The sequence below is a fragment of the Cibotium barometz genome, chromosome 25 (assembly GCF_041138505.1).
Source record: "Cibotium barometz isolate CiBa-2024 chromosome 25, ASM4113850v1, whole genome shotgun sequence".
Taxonomy (NCBI): Eukaryota; Viridiplantae; Streptophyta; class Polypodiopsida; order Cyatheales; family Cibotiaceae; genus Cibotium; species Cibotium barometz.
The window spans coordinates 9,650,403-9,668,263 of record NC_141070.1 but is presented as its reverse complement, the minus strand read 5'-3'; the positions used below and the strand labels follow the sequence as shown (position 1 = coordinate 9,668,263).

General features: G+C 44.2%; 1 protein-coding gene across 1 annotated transcript in view; it reads left to right on the top strand.

The window, feature by feature from the left end:
- Window positions 1–17,861, top strand: part of LOC147624225 (long chain acyl-CoA synthetase 4-like) — a 90,350-nt gene that overhangs the window by 37,737 nt on the left and 34,752 nt on the right. The gene's annotated exons all lie outside the window — the stretch shown is intronic.

Below are 17,861 nucleotides of genomic sequence, written 5' to 3'. Positions count from 1 at the left end.
TTATTGCTGAATGTGTATGGACTGACCTGTGGCCTGAATTCAGCCCTCAAAGACTGGCGCGACTTCGTGCAGTACTCCTGGGCAGGTGCCTATCTGATGAACTTCTGGACAGCACCCTACAGCACCGTGAGCACTCGCGTTTTCCTCCAGTAGACCTCTACATATAATGTTTCTGCATTCACTGCTGGCCCGTGGCTTCTGCACCTTTCCTCCTTGTGTTCCTTGCCTGTGTGCAGCTTTGGGCATGCTACACTGGCTGTGGGTTCTTGCAGGGATGAGTCATCAAGACTCATGGAGCACCTATGTATAGGGGATAGGATGCAGGAGGAACTGGCTGGACTTGCTGTAGGCCTGGCTTCCTTGTAGAGGACAAGTGAATAGTCACTATTGCTTGCGTTTTCACGTGTCCCACAAGAGAGCCTCGTTGGCTACCACTACTCACCCTGCCAAGGAGAGTTGCATGGAGGTCCAGCATAAAAGCACAAGAGAGCCTTGTTGGCTACCACTACTCACCCTGCCAAGGAGAGGTGCATGGAGGTCCAGCATAAAAGCTTCTACTCAAAATAAGAGGGGTGATGTTTGTCATGGAGAGATGTTGATGCCCACTTGACAGCTTGTGTTGCCAACAAGGTCCCATGTGAGTGGCAGTGAAAAAGATGCCATGATCCCCACTCTTTCATAAACTCGGCGTTTTCTCTTCTCAACGCTCCAAGATCCTTGGATTCTGGCCCAAGTGGCCATGAGGGTGTGGGTGATATCACTCCAAATCCCGTAGATGCACTGTGTATCATAAACCAAAGTGCCCTCAATGGCCTCAGTGCATCTGGCCTTCCAAATGTTCCAGGCTGCAATGCTAGCAAAATAATCTCCCATGCACTGTCCAACCTCTGTGAAGCATAGTTACAGGAAACGGCCGTTTCAGTCCCTAGAAACACATTTCTCTGTCTTAGGACCCCATCCGTTTCCATGGCCATTTCTCGTTTCCCAAGTGATATTGTCACAGGAAACGGCCGTTTCCACCCCTAAAAACTCATTTCCCCGTTTTCATTCCTCAACGTTTCCCCTCCGTTTCTCATTTCTGGTGACTATGCTGTGAAGGTGGGACATATCTGGACTTCGGTAGGTTGTGAAGATGGCACTGTTTAGCATCTTCGTGACTAATCAGATCCCAATCGTTCCCCTCTTACCCGAGTTGTGGGCTCGACTGTGTAAACCAAATGATAGCACCCAAAGAAATGTAAGCATCTCTCCTCACCCTACCAAGGGGAGATGCTATGACAGTCCAAATCCTTTGTGCTTCCTTGCACTCCCATAAGCAATGGTAGATTATCTCTGAAGCTCCTGCATATCTTGGGCATGTTGGGCTAACACCAACGGCGGATTGCGAGACCACCAAGTAGAGAAAGCCAAATAAAGAGTGTCACAAGCTCCACGAAAAAGTCCTCGAATGTCAGGTGTGATATCATAAGCCTCCCAATGAGGTCTGAGAGTAGGGACTCTCCGAATGTGTCCCAAGACAAGATGCTTGGTGTTCCAACACAATATAACTAAAGAAAGGCATGCCTCTCATCCGGTTGGTAGCATCTCTCCACTCCAACTCACCGGGGTCCCCTCGATGATATTTTTTATGTCACATTTCTCTGAATACCATTCATCCTGTATAGAGAAAAGGATCATCCTCCCTCGGCGTGGGGAGGCCCATAACTTGTAGAGGTACATCTGTCTGTGAGAAGACTTCCAAAAACCCTTCCAAGAAGGTCATTGTGATCGAGTGGTTGGGTATGGCAGCATCAATCTGCACAATCCTGTGACTAGTTCCCCTCAGATGCTTGTAAGCACCACCTTCTGATCCTTCGTGAGGCTTTTAAGCCTTTTCCGATCCAGCATTGTGTGGAAGAGCGTCTCCCAGCCAGCCCACTGAATATGTGTAGTTTCCACAAGAGGTCTTCCATACTCATCCAAGATAAAGTCATTGCACATAATGGGATGTTTGCCAGCCATGTCAGCTGACCGTGGAGGGGTCATCAAAGCATCAAAATACAGGTTGTTGACATGCAAAAACACAATGCAGAAAAAACCCCGCAAAAAAAGTTATAACAAAAAGACTACTGAATCTGTACACTCATGCAAGGGTTGGTGACCCTAGTCATGGAAGGGTTGATGACCCTAGTGAGTTATCTGGACTCATGCATAGTAACCAGAAACGGCGTTTCCACCCTCTGGAAACGGTTCGGCCGTTTCCGGAAACGGTAGACCGGCGGAAACGCCGTTTCCGTACATTTTTTTGGCAGTTTAAACGGGGGGCCGTGTGTGATTTTTTCATTTCGCTCCTCCTTTCCTGCGATTCTACGAACGCTGCGCCTATCACCCATTGCCACACAAGGGCCCAAGGCTCAAGGCCAAGGCCCTAAGGCTCAAGCCTTTGCCCCCACAAGGCCCCAAGGCCTGTACTCTGCAGCAGCCTGCTCTCCAGTCTCACAGGTGGCTGCCGGGCAGCCCATTCTTCAAAGCTTCAAGGCTCAAGCCCAAGCCTCCAAGGGCAAGTGTTCTCAAGGGCAAGTGCTTTCAAGTCTCTATGCATGTTTTTTACATGTCTAAAATAAATTCAAAAGAAACTCCGTTTCTTGCCGTTTCCAACCTCGCGGAAACTCGGAAACACCGTTTCCAACCCGGTCCGAACCGACCGTTTCTGTCGGTCCAGGTTACTATGGACTCATGCAAGGGCAGTTGCTCTAGTGAGTACAGTATTTGGATCCAAAATGGGTGGTGCCCATGGTCGCGACTATTTTGGTGTACAAGATTGCAGGTTGGGAGAATTAATCCAAATCATTGGGCACAAGCATGCCTGTGAACTGAACTTGCATGTGACTCGTTTTGTTTGCCTGGACATTGCTTGGTATTTTGCCTGTGAATATCCATGGGCATCGGGGATGCTTGGACACCACGTGGACACGTGTGCACACCTGTTTGGACTAAGGCGGTGATTTTATGTGTTTTGTAGGTGGTAAATGTGCACACTTAACCTTCTTTAATTATTATTTCCTTTGTCTACTAAAGTCAGGGCGGCTAAATAGAGCAAGTCAAAGCATAGGCTGTTGTATTGCAGTGAGAAGAGACTTAAAGCTGGCCGATTGCTCATATTGGTGCCAGACAATTGGTCGCTGGTCGACTACTAAAACATGTACTGCTGGGCTGGTCGACAGTGATTTCTCTCTTTTCTTGTGCTGGCCGAGTTGAATACAGGCTATAGGGAGACAGTCGAGTTGCATACAGGCTCTCTAGGGCTGGTCGACAACGTCCCTTGCTTCCCTACACGCTGGCTGTGCTGATCTACAGCATATTTCCGAAAGATGACAAGGGTTTCTTGGGTCGGAACCATACAACTTGTGCCTGGGTTCGACCATACGCTCTGGCTACTAAACGATTTGGCTGAAATGCTATTTTGAGCTTGTTTGGGGTTGTTGGATTGCACAATTGTTTGGATAGCCGTGAAACCAAGAAAACAATTGGTGGCTGTTTTGCCCTGGTTGGTGACGGGGGGCTTGGTTTCATTGGAAGGTAGTTGGTGACTACTTTGCTCTTGTTGGTGACCAAGGGTTTGCTTTCTTTGAAGAGCAGTTGGTGACTGTTTTGCCTTGGTTGGTGATTGCTTCGCCTTGGTTGGTGATTGAGGGTTTGCTTTCTTTAAAGAGCAGTTGGTGACTGCTTTGCCCTGGTTGGTGACTGAGGGTTTACGTTCTTTGTTGAGCAATTGGTGATTGCTTTGCTCTGGTTGGTGACTGTTTTGCCTTGGTTGGTGATTGCTTCGCCTTGGTTGGTGATTGAGGGTTTGCTTTCTTTAAAGAGCAGTTGGTGACTGCTTTGCCCTGGTTGGTGACTGAGGGTTTACGTTCTTTGTTGAGCAATTGGTGATTGCTTTGCTCTGGTTGGTGACCAAGAGCTTCTATTTGCTTTGTTTTCGCTGAATTGGATAAATTTGGAGACTGGTGTTGGCAGAGGAGTGGATCTCCCAGGCACTCGCATCTTGTACAGGAGAATACTTTGTTGGTAACAAAGATACATCAGGGGGGGTTGGCCCAACTTCAATCCCTAGTGCTATGTCATGTGCAAGATTATCTTATGTGGTTTCAGGATGCATATATTTATGATGCCTGTGAGAGATGTATGATGTATTGATACATGCAGTTGATGTGATGGATACTGAATATGAGCTATGTTTTTGTGTAACTATTTGGCCCTCCTAGCTCTATTTCACATGATGAAATCCATGCCCGGACACCAGACAGCTGGAAGAAGACACGAGAGGATAGGGTCCATAAGGTTTGATTGAGAAAAATCACCATTCTTGGTCAAAAAGCAAGAAAAAGCTGCAAGGCAAGGGCATGATTGGAAAGAGAAGATTGAGCCGGACCAAAAAGCTAAGAGGTGCTTTCTCAAGAAGCAGCTCTAAGGCCAAAAAGCAAGGCCTTAAAGCCAAAAAAGCAAAGCACCAAAAGTTGAGTAATATTTTATTAATAAAAGTAAAAAGAGCAAAAGCAAAGGCAAAAAGGGAAAAAAAGCAAAGCAAAAGCACGGACAAGCTTTTGGCAGAAAGCAGAGCCCTTTTCAAGTATAAAAAGGTTTGAACCTCTCTTGTAGCATCATGAAGGAGATTGTGGAGGTGTGTGGGCATCATTATGATCATGGAGAGCTTCGTCTTCGCCATCAACACCTTCTACAACTTGGTTTTCAGATGTATGGTCAGCCCTAGACTTGTATGGGCATATGCATGGGCGATATGGACGTGTGTACGGAGCTGTATAGATAGAAATTTCAGAAACCCTAAAACTGCTTCAAAAACCCTAAAAACTGCTTTTTGGAGGTTTTTATTTCCCAAAAACCATTAAAACAGGTTTTATATTAGTTTTCTTGCCAGAAAGAGCTTTTCCATGGTTTTCTTCATCGGGCCCAAGGCTATTCTGACCCCTAGTGTGGTGTCTTCTCTTTGTACTCTCTCTCTTTTGTTTTATTTTCAGGTTATTTGAAGGTTTTTTGTGTGAAGTTGTTGTTTTCTTAAAGATAAGCTAGGTACCGGTGCCACAGCCCTTACGAAGGTATGTTACAGGAGGTATGTGTACCAAGAATCTCCTCATGCAATCCAAAGTCCATAGAAGGGATCTAACCAATGAGGAAGATGGAGGGCGATGCTCTGCCTTTGAAACGATAAAGTGTGGGCTGTATATCTAGTCAGCTCCTCTAATTGGAGTACACCTCGTAATGTGCTCCATGAGAAAGTCCTCCTTCCATGGCTCAGTGCCAAGCAGAAATCCTTTGACAATCATTTTACAATGCAATGCCTTACGCTGCACCTTTGGGTCTAGCTCCCCTCTTCCGTGGGTAAGATAATGGTTTCCCAAGCGACTCTAGCCTTGGTCTGTATTGTGCCATCTAATCCTGGCCAAATAAAATTCTGAATGAGGTGACGTAACTGGCCAATGCATCCCCTATAAAGAACCCAACAAGAAGTGATAAACCAAGTAGTTGCCAGTAGCACGTGGTTAACCGCCAAGGCTCTAGATGGCAAATCAAGCTTCTTGGTACTGCATTGCTGAATTTTGCTTTTAATGCTCATGAGCACATGCATAAACTATTGTGAATTTTAATGTCAACCTAGCAGCCAATGTATGTGGTAGTGCATCCTCTCTTAATCCGACACCATGGGAAGCCTACCTCATGCAAGAACTGAAGAAACTCCAGGGAGAATCAGCAGCACTGAAACACGAGACTATCAAGAAAGATGAACAAATCAACGAGCTGAAAGTGCAAGTGCAAGCCATGAAGACGAAGCAAGAGGAAGCACGAGAAGGACCCATACCTACAACACTACAAACAGAAACGACAAACCATGTTTCAAAGGTAAATTCAGTTAACTCACAAGATTTTGTTAAAGAAGTCATATCAGCGGTCAAAGAAAAGGAACGAATGGAAAGTAACAAAAAGGTAATCAGGGTCGGTGGTCTTCCTCAAGGCTGGGATAGGGCAGACATAGCTCAAGAGCTTCGAGAAGACTACATATTAGATACAGATGTACTTACAGCACAACTGAGCAAAGTAGTCCCCTTCGTGGACTTAGGAGATCCTATCTCTATTATAGTAAAGGGTACACAGGCAAAAGTCTCCTATATGGACAACAATGAGAAAATAGCAGTGATGAAGCAAACAAGGTCTCTCCAAGGGGCAAAGGTATGGATAGCTGATGAACTCACCCCGCTACAACTCAAGAACAAATCGGCAGAGCTGAATAAAGTTAAAGAAGCAAGAAAGAATGGCAAATGGGCAATATACAGAGGAGGACAAGCAATCATTAAAGAATTCCGTACTCCACCCCCCTCAAGAGCAAATCCATCCATGGATGAAATATAGCTATTTTTATTTTGAACCTCAATTTCGAACTAGATGCAATAGAACCCATTGTAACTTAAACTCTTACGAGTCTTAAGAGTTCATTTTGAGTTATTTTTTTTTCAGTTTTATGCCTCTTTGGCATCGATACCCAGAGTGGAATGTAAATGGATGTACCTGATCTGTCCCATAGGTCGGATTCGGCCTCCCGTGGACGTTAATATAGCTTTCTTTCTTTCTTAATCCAAGTAAACCCCACATCCATGCCCTTGTCTGCATGTGGAGAATCATTGATCGAAAATCCCATTGACTTGTGCCAATTAATGGTGGCTCCCATTGCAAAACAAAACATCTTCAAGGCTGTATGGAAGGCATAGAGACATGCATGGGAGGCCTTCAAAAACATCGCGTTATCATTGGCTTTCTCCGAGTCCAATAACTCTTCCTCTGTATGTGAGGTAGTCTGAGGTCCGAGACTCTTGGGATAGCCCTAATGAACTTCTCATAGCCTCCCCTACTATGAGGTACAATAAGGGAGCTAGGGGGCATTCATGTCGAACCGAGCGGAAAATCTGAAAGAGCTCACAACGTCCCATGCAAGCCAAAACATAGTTGCATTCCTTATTGGTACGGATTGGTTCAGTACGTTCCATACGGATCCGTATGTTTCGTAGGGCGTACGGAACAGTTGATGTGGACATTTTTAAAAAAATCCCCAACCCATCGCTTTGGCATCGCGTAGGGTTCCGTACCTTAAAAAAAAATCATTTTTGTTCATGTTTTGGGCCGCCGTCGCGTTCTCGTACTTGCACCATACTGGGCTCTCTCGGGCCCGTACCAGCGCCCGTCTGCTGTCTAGTACTAGGGGCTGCTAAGCCTTATTACTTAAGGTGTGTCCCTCTCTCTCTCTCTCTCTCTCTCTCTCTCTCTCTCCTAAAACGGTACTTTTCCTCATAGTTGTTTCAGTTTCAGGTAGTTGTTTAGTTGTTTTTAGCTTTTCTTACAGAGACATTGTATCAGATCCACCAATTGTTGTAACCTTTTTGGTCTCATAGGTCATTTTGGCCTTCTGAAGACGTTAATATATCATTTCATTTCAGTTCTTTCCCCGTCTCTCTCCTCTCTCTCTCTCTCTCTCTCTCTCTCTCTCTCTCATGAATGATCATTGATGACACACAAACTCTCTCTCTCTCAACCCTTAATTAAACTAATCTTACCCTTAATAAGTTAATTTTAATGTAGATTAATCATTACCCCCAATTCAAGAAATTCCTATTTTCAAGAATTTCCTCTATTTTCAATCATTCCCTAAGCCCTCTATTTTTAGAAGTTACCTCTATTAGTTATGCATTTTTATTTTTTTTCCAATCATTTCAGGGCAGAGATTGAGATAGAGCGCACTCTCATTGAGTGTAATATCTCTTTCAATGTGCTACGCATAGACCAGTGGAAGAGGATGATTGCCGCTGTTGCAGCTGTAGGCAATGTGGATGGGTGGACATGTTTAGAGTACAATAAGATGAGGACCACCATGTTGGAGGAAGAGGAGGAGAGGATTGAGACTTCTCTCCAACCTATCAAAGAAGGTTGGAAGAAGTTTGGTTGCACCATCATTTCAGATGGTTGGACATCATTTCAAATGGTTGGAGTGACACGAGGCGGCGCCATATAATAAATATCTTGGTCTCTTCATGTCCTGGCGCCTATTTTTTGTGTGCAGTACATGCAAGCAAGGCAGGGGAGCGGATCACAGTTGATTTTGTCTACCACCACGTTCGTCAAGCTATTGTGGAGGTGGGATAGAGAATGTGGTGCAAGTGGTAACAGACAATGCCTCTAACTACAAGAGGATGGGTGAGCTGATTTAGGAAGAGTTTCCAAGCATTGTGTGGACTCCTTGGGCTGCACACTCCTTATGGAGGATATTGGGAGCTTGAGTTGGGTGAAGCCCATCATCGAGGATGCTACACACATAGCTTTTTTCTTTAGAAAGAAGCACCAGGCATTGGCTATTTTTCGCTCTCATAGTGCGAAAGATATCATACGACCCTCCAAGACCAGATTTGCTCATATGTATTTGGTCTTGGAGCATTTGTATGATGTTCGAGATGCTCTTCGCCGATCGATGGTTGATGCACCTTGGAGGCAAATGCACAATGCAAATCATGAAGCCGCAAGCCGCAAGCAACAAGCCACAAGGACCATCCAAAGAAAAGTGCTAGATAAGGAGTTTTGGACAAAAGCACATAGCATAACCATAGTCTTGAAACCTCTCTTTATCCTCTTGCGTATCACAGATATGGAGGGGTCTACCATGGGAATACTCTATCATCTTTTCCACAAGATGAAGAGAGAGCTTGCATCATGCACAGTCATCTCCAGAGCCAGGTAAACACTAAATATTGAATTGTAAATTGCAATGTCTATTTAATATTTAGTATTTATAAATTACTCTTCGAAGTTCGTAGTATGTACTTATGGTTGTTGACATTCACACGGTGGATGAGATTATGCGCCTTGTAGAGAGGAAATGGGATTGGATGCGTCGTCTAATTCATAGTATGGCAACACTATTGCATCCTCTCTACAAGAGTGCAGATCTTTTCATGGACACAACGCTTCTATCCATGAGAGATCAGTACATGAGTCATGTACTAACCGATGAGCAACAGGTACACATTGATAGAGAGATGATAGGATACTCCAATAACCTTGAAGAATTCTATTGTCGCGTGTTTCTATGTTGCCAGAGGTGTGTAAGACACCTCTTGATTGGTGGGAGACACATGGATACCATCAGCCTTAACTAAAAGCCCTTGCACTTCGGCTATTATCCTAGGTAATAATACAAAATACATATTGATAAAAAATTCGTCTTTGGAGTTACAAGTGTAGGGTGCATGCTTTAAGATTTGTTATAACTAAGACTTGAATCTTGGTGGATTTAAGGATTGTTCCTCTGGAGCCTGTGAGAGGAACTGGAGTTCCTACTCTCTTATCCACACGAAGATCCGAAACCACTTGAGCATGGCACAACTAGAGAGGTTGATATTTTGCAGAGCCAACCTTCGACTAATTCGGAATCTTCGAAAGATGGATAGATGAAAACAGGTAAAAAAATTTACGACATACTTATACGCTTTGAAGTTTATAGTAAGCTTAAAGTGATTAGTCACTAATAACTACTAGTGAATACAGCTCCATAGGTTGATGTTGAGGAGTTCGAGCGTCGCAGCCAGCAACATGCCGAGGAGAGCGACATAGTATGTGATGAGCAGGAGAAGATATACAGATAGCTTCATAGAGAGCTCGAGTCCATTGATAGACGAGTCACTCGAGCTCGGTCTTGAGCTCTCACTACCAGCTTCCTCACTTCTTCAGCTCAGTAGAGTTGTCCTTCCACCTTTAGAGGCACCAGGGTGTATACTCGTGGTGCACATGCCAGAGGGAGAGCCGCTAGAGCGATTGATAGAGGTGGTCCAGAGCACCAGATGCAGATTCTTCCATAGGAGATACTTGGGACCTCTACCATTGTTGAGGAGATACCGGGAGCCACTATATGATTTTGATGGGGATCTCCTCACAGATGGAGACTACTCATCATCCTCATCTTCAGGCTTGGATGATGATGAGTAAGAGGTGGCCATATGGCTATTGGCGTTTGTACTTTGTAGTATGTACTAGGATTTCAGCTTTAGTAGGACTTCATGTTGTATGCAGTGCAGCTCATTTGACATTTATATAGCATACATGTTTGAATTTCAATTGTTTTTTGTGTATCTTTGTGTACCAGTGTTGCTAAATTATGAATGATTTATACTATGTGTTTTTTTTTATATACACATTTTTAAATAAAAAGTGAACGTACTTAAAGTACTCATCCCAATGCGTACTTTACGTATTCATACGCGTACCGTACCGTACCTAAAGTACTCAACCACTATGAGCCAAAACTTTGCTATGGGCCTCCCTATACATGCATGAAACCCCTTTGATCTAGTTGTGGGAAAACCCCATACTTGCCATTGTGCCTTCCAAGAAGTCCCAATCCACTATCATATGCTTTTTCGAAGTAGAGTAAGAGGATGGCAAGGGGTTGTTGGCTAGATTTAATCCACTCTATAGCTTCCCAAAATGAGAAGATAATGTCAAATATATTTCTTGGAGGAACCCATTTTGTGTGTCATGAATAATCCTTTGAAGGATCTGTTGTAACCTCATATTGTAACTTGGTTGAACACAAAGCTAATCAATACACTTAAATACGTCAAGATCTAATGGACAATATGCTCAATACAAGATGTAATTTGCAGAATTGACAAGAGACGCATGATGAGCTAGAACAGCCTATCCCTCTTAAATGGTGTATATTAATCTTGGGAGAATCAAGTACATAGTGTCATGGACATTTCTGACTAGATTTCCATACCAATGCAAATGAATACAGTATTGCAAACAGTGTGGTTGTCGGGGTAGATTTGCAACTCACACTGCCCTCTCAAGTGCCAATGTTTCCTACCATCTCCTCTCTATTGTTCTACAAACACATGGTAGCAATAATCTACAAGAGAGCATGTAGGACGAGAGAACATTACACAGGGTATGTGAACATGGAGTCTTGGTTCTCTCTCTTGCTACTTGCTTTCATATTTAAGCATCAAAGCTTACCTATGGCAACTAGAGTCAATGACAACAGAAGTCTTCGTGATGGAAGCGTTTGGAATGTTGAATTCAATCTTCAATTTGATACGATCCTTTGTGACAAAAGTCTTTAAGAGGATGAAGGGAACCTTGGGAAAGCTTCTCCTATGATTCAACTTGAAAAAGGAAGGCTGAAATTAGGGTTTTCAGCAAAGACCAAAAATTACAGCAAATATAAGACCTGTTTTGCTGAATTTCAGTCATTGGGAGTGTGTGGGAGAGTAAAGATGTCAAATCCCCACTGATCTCCTCGTGATTGATCTTGGTTCGAAACTCGAATCCTGCAAACAACGAACAAACAAACAAGGGGGTGCAGGCCTGACTCACCTCCCAACCATGACAGCCGTGGGCAAGCCCACAGTCTCGGCTGTCCCCACCGAGCCACGAGCTGAGCTAACTAGGTTGACGTACCAACCAATCTCCTCCTCGCGACGTCCCATACCGCCACGAAGCTGCCCTCGCGGGCCTCGAGATCGCTGCCGGCCTTGGTTGCGCAAAGCAGGTGCACATTTGCACTAGATCCAGGCTCCAAGACCATAGAGCTCTCACAAACTCGCGAGACTCTCTATATCCCAATAACTAACCTTGGCCACCCTTTTATAGGCTCTTGGCCGGTCATTGGGCGTCCACACTTGGGTGCTTGCCCGTTAGTATTTTCCTAACTCAGCCCGTTAATCAGCCTGTCTAGTTCCAAGCTTCCCCAAGCCTCGAAACTAGTCTTGCGTACGTGTAGCACACGGTAGATACACACTGTGCACATGACATACTCCCCTTCCTCTAAGAGCTCACTCCTGAGCTCACTAAAAAGCTAGGGTAATCTCTCTGAAGAGTAGTCAATGTCTCCCATGTAGCGTCCTCCTCAACACGATCCTTACACTTGATCTTGTATTCCGTGATAAGCGTATTACGCAATCTTCGTCCACGAAATCCAAGAATCTTTTCAGGTTCGTGCGGAACAAATGTCATGTCCTCGACATCTATAATTTCTTGAGGAGTAACTAACTGATCTGCTCCACCCAGTACTTCCTTAAGTCTACTGACATGAAATACAGGATGAACTTTCACATGAGAAGGCAAATTCAATTCATATGCAACTGAACCAATCCGTCGTGTAACACGAAATGGTCCACAGTATCTAGGGGATAATTTCGGAGATCTACCTGTCCGTAAAGTCTCGAAATCTTTCGGAACTCACAAATACACTATCGTTCCTTCAGAGAACTCTCTCGGTGAACAATGTCTATTAGAATAAAACTTGTCTCGGTCTTGAGCACTTCTAATAGATTCCTTCGCAACTTGTAACATTTCCTGCATATCTTGCAAAAAATTACATGCTGCATCATGCTGAAGTCCTGAGAATCCTACTGTAACAGGTGATCTAGGTTGAAAACCATACATAAGCATGAAAGGACTAAACCCTGTACTCGTATGCTTAGTACTGTTATATGCAAATTCTAACATAGGAAGATAATCCTCGCATGAACTCTGTCTTTTGGATACATATGCTCGAAGCATGTCCTCCAAAATCTGATTCACTCTTTCACTCTGGCCATCAGATTGAGGATGATCAGAGGAACTCAAATTCAAAGTTGTTTTCAACTTCTCAAAAACAAGTTTTCAAAAATCATTCGTAAACTTAGAGTCCCTATCACTGACTATGTCCTGCGGGAACCCGTACAGTCTAAACAATTGCTCGATAAACTGCCGAGCTAATTGGGTAGCTGTAATAGTCTTCCGGGTCGGTAAAAATCTAGCCATTTTTGTCAAGCGATCTACCACAATCCAAATAGAATCGTGGCCTTGATGTGTTCTTGGCAATCCGATAATAAAATCCATAGAAATACTTTCCCATTTATTACTTGGGATTTGCAAAGGATGCAGCAACCCAGCCTGTCTAAAGCGTTCAGCTTTATTTGCCTGACAAATTTGACACTTGAGAACATAATCTTCTACATACCCTTTCATCTTTGGCCAATAAAAAGTGTGTTTCACTAATGATAGTGTCCTGTGTACCCCAGGGTGTCCAGCAGAAGGGGCGTCGTGACACTCCTTAAGAATCTTGGACGTAATGTCCGAGATCTGTGGTACACAAATTTTGTCATTACGGAATAGTAAACCATTCCGAATCATCCACTGTCCTCCTGCAGCCTGAATGATAGACTGCTCAGTCACCGAGTCTTGGTCAATCAATGAGCTCCCGTCCTGGATCTTCTGCCAAAATGGACCAAAATAACTATCAGTCTTGCAAAGCCCTCTCAATGACTAAAATAAGTCAGTAGAAATCTCGGTGAACGACAAAGTATTCACCTCTCTAATCCGACTAAGCGCATTTGCAATACTATTCATGGACCATTTCCGATAACAGATCTCAAAATCAAAATCTTGCATTAACTCCGCTCAACGAGCTTTCCTTCCTTTCAAATCATCCGCATCACACATATACTTGATTGACTGATGATCAGTCAATACCACAAACTTGGAGCCATATAAATAAATGTCTCCAAACCTTGAGAGCATGAATCACAGCATAAAGCTTCTTCTTAAGGGTTGGCCAACGAGATTGAGTGTCGTCTAGCTTTTTAGTTTCAAAAGCAACCGGTCTACCATCTTGAAATAAAGCAGCCCCGATAGCATAGTCACTGGCATCAGTTTCAAGAACATAAGGCCGACTAGGATTAGGCAATGCTAAGATAGGTGCTTCCTTGACTTTATCTTTCAAAAGTCTGAAGGCCATATCCAAATCGTTATTCCAAGTGATAGGCTGATTTGACTTATGTCCACGACCTTTCAATAAGTTGGTCATCGGTAGTGTGAGCTGAGAGTACACCCGTACAGATTTCCGAAGAAAAACAACCAAACCGAGAAAAGAACGAAGTTGTTTCACTGTTCGCGGTATAGGCCAGTCCAAAACCTTCTGAACTCGGTCATAGTCAATGCTCAATCCATCTCTAGTGATCTTGTGTCCCAAGTAAATGATGTCGGTCATAAAGAACTCACATTTACTTAACTTAGCATATAGTCGATTCTGTCTTAAAATAGATAAGACAATCGTGAGGTGTCTGACATGATCCTCAAGAGTACGACTATATATCAATATATCATCTAGGAACACCACCACAAATTTTCCCAAATATTCACGAAAAAGATCGTTCATCATTTGCTGGAAAGTGGCTGGAGCATTGGTTAACCCAAAAGGTAATACGAGAAACTCGTAATGGCCATACCTAGTCCGAAAGGCGGTTCTTTTGACATGCCTTTCATGAATACGTATCTGGTGGTAGCCAGTACGTAAATCTATCTTCGTGAAATATTTCGCTCTGCTAATCGGTCAATCAGGTCATCTGATCTAGGGAGAGGATAACGGTTCTTAATGGTCAGCTTGTTCAATCTCTTGTAATCTTTACACATTCTCCAAGTATTGTCCTTCTTTCTCCTAAGCAACACAGGTGCACCCCAAGGTGATTTACTTGGACGGATCTGGCCCATCCTCAAATAATCTTCGAGTTGTTTAGCCAACTCATCTTCCTCGGCTTGACTCATCCTATAAGGTGGAATATTGACAGGATGAGCACCAGGGATCAAGTCAATACGATGATCTACTACCCGTTCAGGTGGTAAACCCGATGGCAGTTCCTTAGGAAATACGTCTTGAAATGAATCAAGTATCTTCTGTAATTCTTTGCTTTCAAACACACTCAATTCATTTACATCCATGGAAGAGATGAGAAAAGAAGAAAGTGGAATCAATACACAATGGAAAGCGGTATACAAAGAAGAATTCATTATATTTCCAAAATCAATTGTATTTACAAGAGGTCCGTGAGAGGGATGGATACAATCACCTAAAATACTATACTTGGTGTCCCTATGCTGAAAAGAAAAAATATGACTAGACCAATCTATCTGGACGTCAAGAGTCTTAAACCACTCAATCCCTAATAACAAGTCTACATTTTCCAGATGCATAACATAGCATTCCAGAGTATCTTTGTAGTCCTGAATCTGGATTGAAAGCATCTCCACCTTGCGATCCTAAACTTGCCTTCCCGCAGGTAGACGTACGTCATAGGTATGGTCGCTAAGTGTCGTATCAAGACTCAATTTCTGCACAAGTTTGTAGTTAACAAAGTTATGCGAACTGCCAGGGTCTAAAAGAATGTGAATTTTATGGCCATTCACTTCTCCATAAACTCAGAGAAGATCATGCAAGCCAAATACTTTAGAATTGAACAGACAATCAAAACAAGTACTAGGGCGAGAAAGTACAGTAATTGACCTACCCGTTAAAGACAACTGGTTAGTTGCCTTTGGCTTGGGTCCTACGTTTGACTTGGTACCCTTTTGCTTTGGGCACTCGTTACGTATGTGTGCTTTTTCTTCGCAGATAAAACAACGTCCTTCCTTCTTGAGCTTTAAAGTCCTAAGGAGTCGTTTCTTCTTCGCTGGTGTCGAACTTGAATTCTTTGAAGGTTGGTCCGAAGACTTTTTTTCTGTCGTGTTAGCCATAGAATCGGAGAACTTTCTTTTATGCTTGTTCCCCTGCTCGGTAACGGGTTTCGACTTGGAAGAGACAATCGTATCATCATAGATACGAGCTGAATGAATGGCCTCGTCCAATGTTTTACATTTGCTATTTTTAACCTGTAATCAGTACGAGTCTGGTAAACCAGCTACGAAAAACCCCAAAAGAGTAGTGGGATCCATCCTTGTAGCTTTCATCTGGAAGTCACGAAACTTCTGGAGGTAGACCTCATAAGTGAGGTGCTGCGAGGTCATGGTCAAAGCGGAAAACCGGGCAACATCGTAATCATCCTCTTTCTTGAGGAATTCTTTCTTGAAAACGTCTTCGAATTGTGCCCAAGTCGTTGGCTTAGGGTTGAGTTCCTTCCACCAAAGCAATGCTTGGCCGGACAGGAAACCTGCTGCTAACTGTATCTTCTTTCCATCATCATATGGATGAAACTGAAAGTGAACTTGCCACTTGTGTAGCCACGTGTCCACGATCTCCTTGGTGCGCTGCTTTTGTTCGCCCCCGAACGGTTCCGGAGTAATGTTGGGGCCTAAAGCTGAAGCCAAGGTATCCATACCCGAGAAAGTAGAGAGGGTAGTGGTCAATAGAGCGATGGAGTTCTGCAAAGTTTGCATCTGGGCTGCGATTTGTGCCTGACGTTTCGTCAAAGAAGCTTCGAGAGCTACTTTGAACTCTTGGAAATCTGATTTTGACACAAAATCGTCAAAAAGATGGGCATCGGTACCTTCTGTAGCCGGCAAGTCTTCGCGTTCCACAAGGGGCTCCAACTCCAATTCTTGGGTCGACATCGTGAAGAGGGTACGTGGAGAGAAAATTCGATCTTTGCACGACAAAAGTGCGAGCGAACTTGAGAGCTTGAAAACTTGAGAGATGTGTGGCAAGAAGCCCACTTGAGGGGGTTTATAAAGGTTTCCCAAAAAAAACTAAAAGCCCCCAAAAGCTATGCTTGGCTTTTTCTTTGCTTTTGTGTTTTTTTTTGTTTTTTTTTGTTTTTTTCTTGAATATATATATATATATATATATATATATTCTAAGTTCTAAAAAAAATAAACACTTTTAAACCTTGGAGAGGGGGGGTTTCTTTAATCTATAAAAAATTAAACTTAAAAAAAAAAACGAAAGCTAGCCTAAAACGGCGAAGGCTTTCCTCGTTTTTTTTTCTCTTCCCTCCAGGAATAGTCTGCCGGCGTGCTGTCTGCAGGCGTCACCAACTGCTAACGTCGGCTGAAGTGCTGACGGCGCCTGCAGTCCGGCCAGCGCCTGTGTGTGCACAGCGCCTCCCTCGCGTACGCCTGGGTACAGGGCCACGGGGCCTGGGCGCCTGCCTTGCCTGGCTTGGGCGTCGGCCTGGCCTGGGCACCAGCCCGCCTGGCCTAGCCTAGGCGCCTACGTGGGCCTGGCTGCTTGGCCGCCTGGCTACGCAAGCCTAGGCGCCTGCCAGCAGGGCCTTTCCGACCAGTAAGCTCACCCGCCAGCAACACGTCAACCTTGTACTCTCGCTCTCTCTCTCTTATGTGTTCAACGAAAAGCAAACGTGCTTTTTCTGTTTCTCTCCCTACAGTTCATGCGACTGCACAAACAACTTCCCTACTTCTTGCAAAGCAATCAACCCTTCCTAACTACCATCTCCCATCAACATGGGTTTCTTTGATGAAGAAAAACACATACTGAAACTGAAAACTGCATTATGCACAAAAAACACATCAAGCTTTTTAACACATACCTTTCTTCGACCTCTTCTTCTCTACCTACCGACTTGCTCATTCACGAGGTATGCTCTGATACCACTGTCAGATCCCCACGGATCTGCTCGTGATCGATCTTGGTTCGAAACTCGAATCCTGCAAACAACGAACAAACAAACAAGGGGATGCAAGCCTGACTCACCTCCCAACCATGACAGCCGTGGGCAAGCCCACAGTCTTGGCTGTCCCCACCGAGCCACGAGCTGAGCTAACTAGGTTGACGTACCAACCAATCTCCTCCTCGCGACGTCCCATACCGCCACGAAGCTTCCCTCGCGGGCCTCGAGATCACTGCCGGCCTCGGCTGCGCAAACCAGGTGCACGTCTGCACTAGATCCAGGCTCCAAGACCATAGAGCAGGCTCCAAGACCATAGAGCTCTCACAAACTCGCGAGACTCTCTATATCCCAATAACTAACCTTGGCCACCCTTTTATAGGCTCTTGGCCGGTCATTGGGCGTCCACACTTGGGTGCCCGCTCGTTAGTATTTCCCTAACTCAGC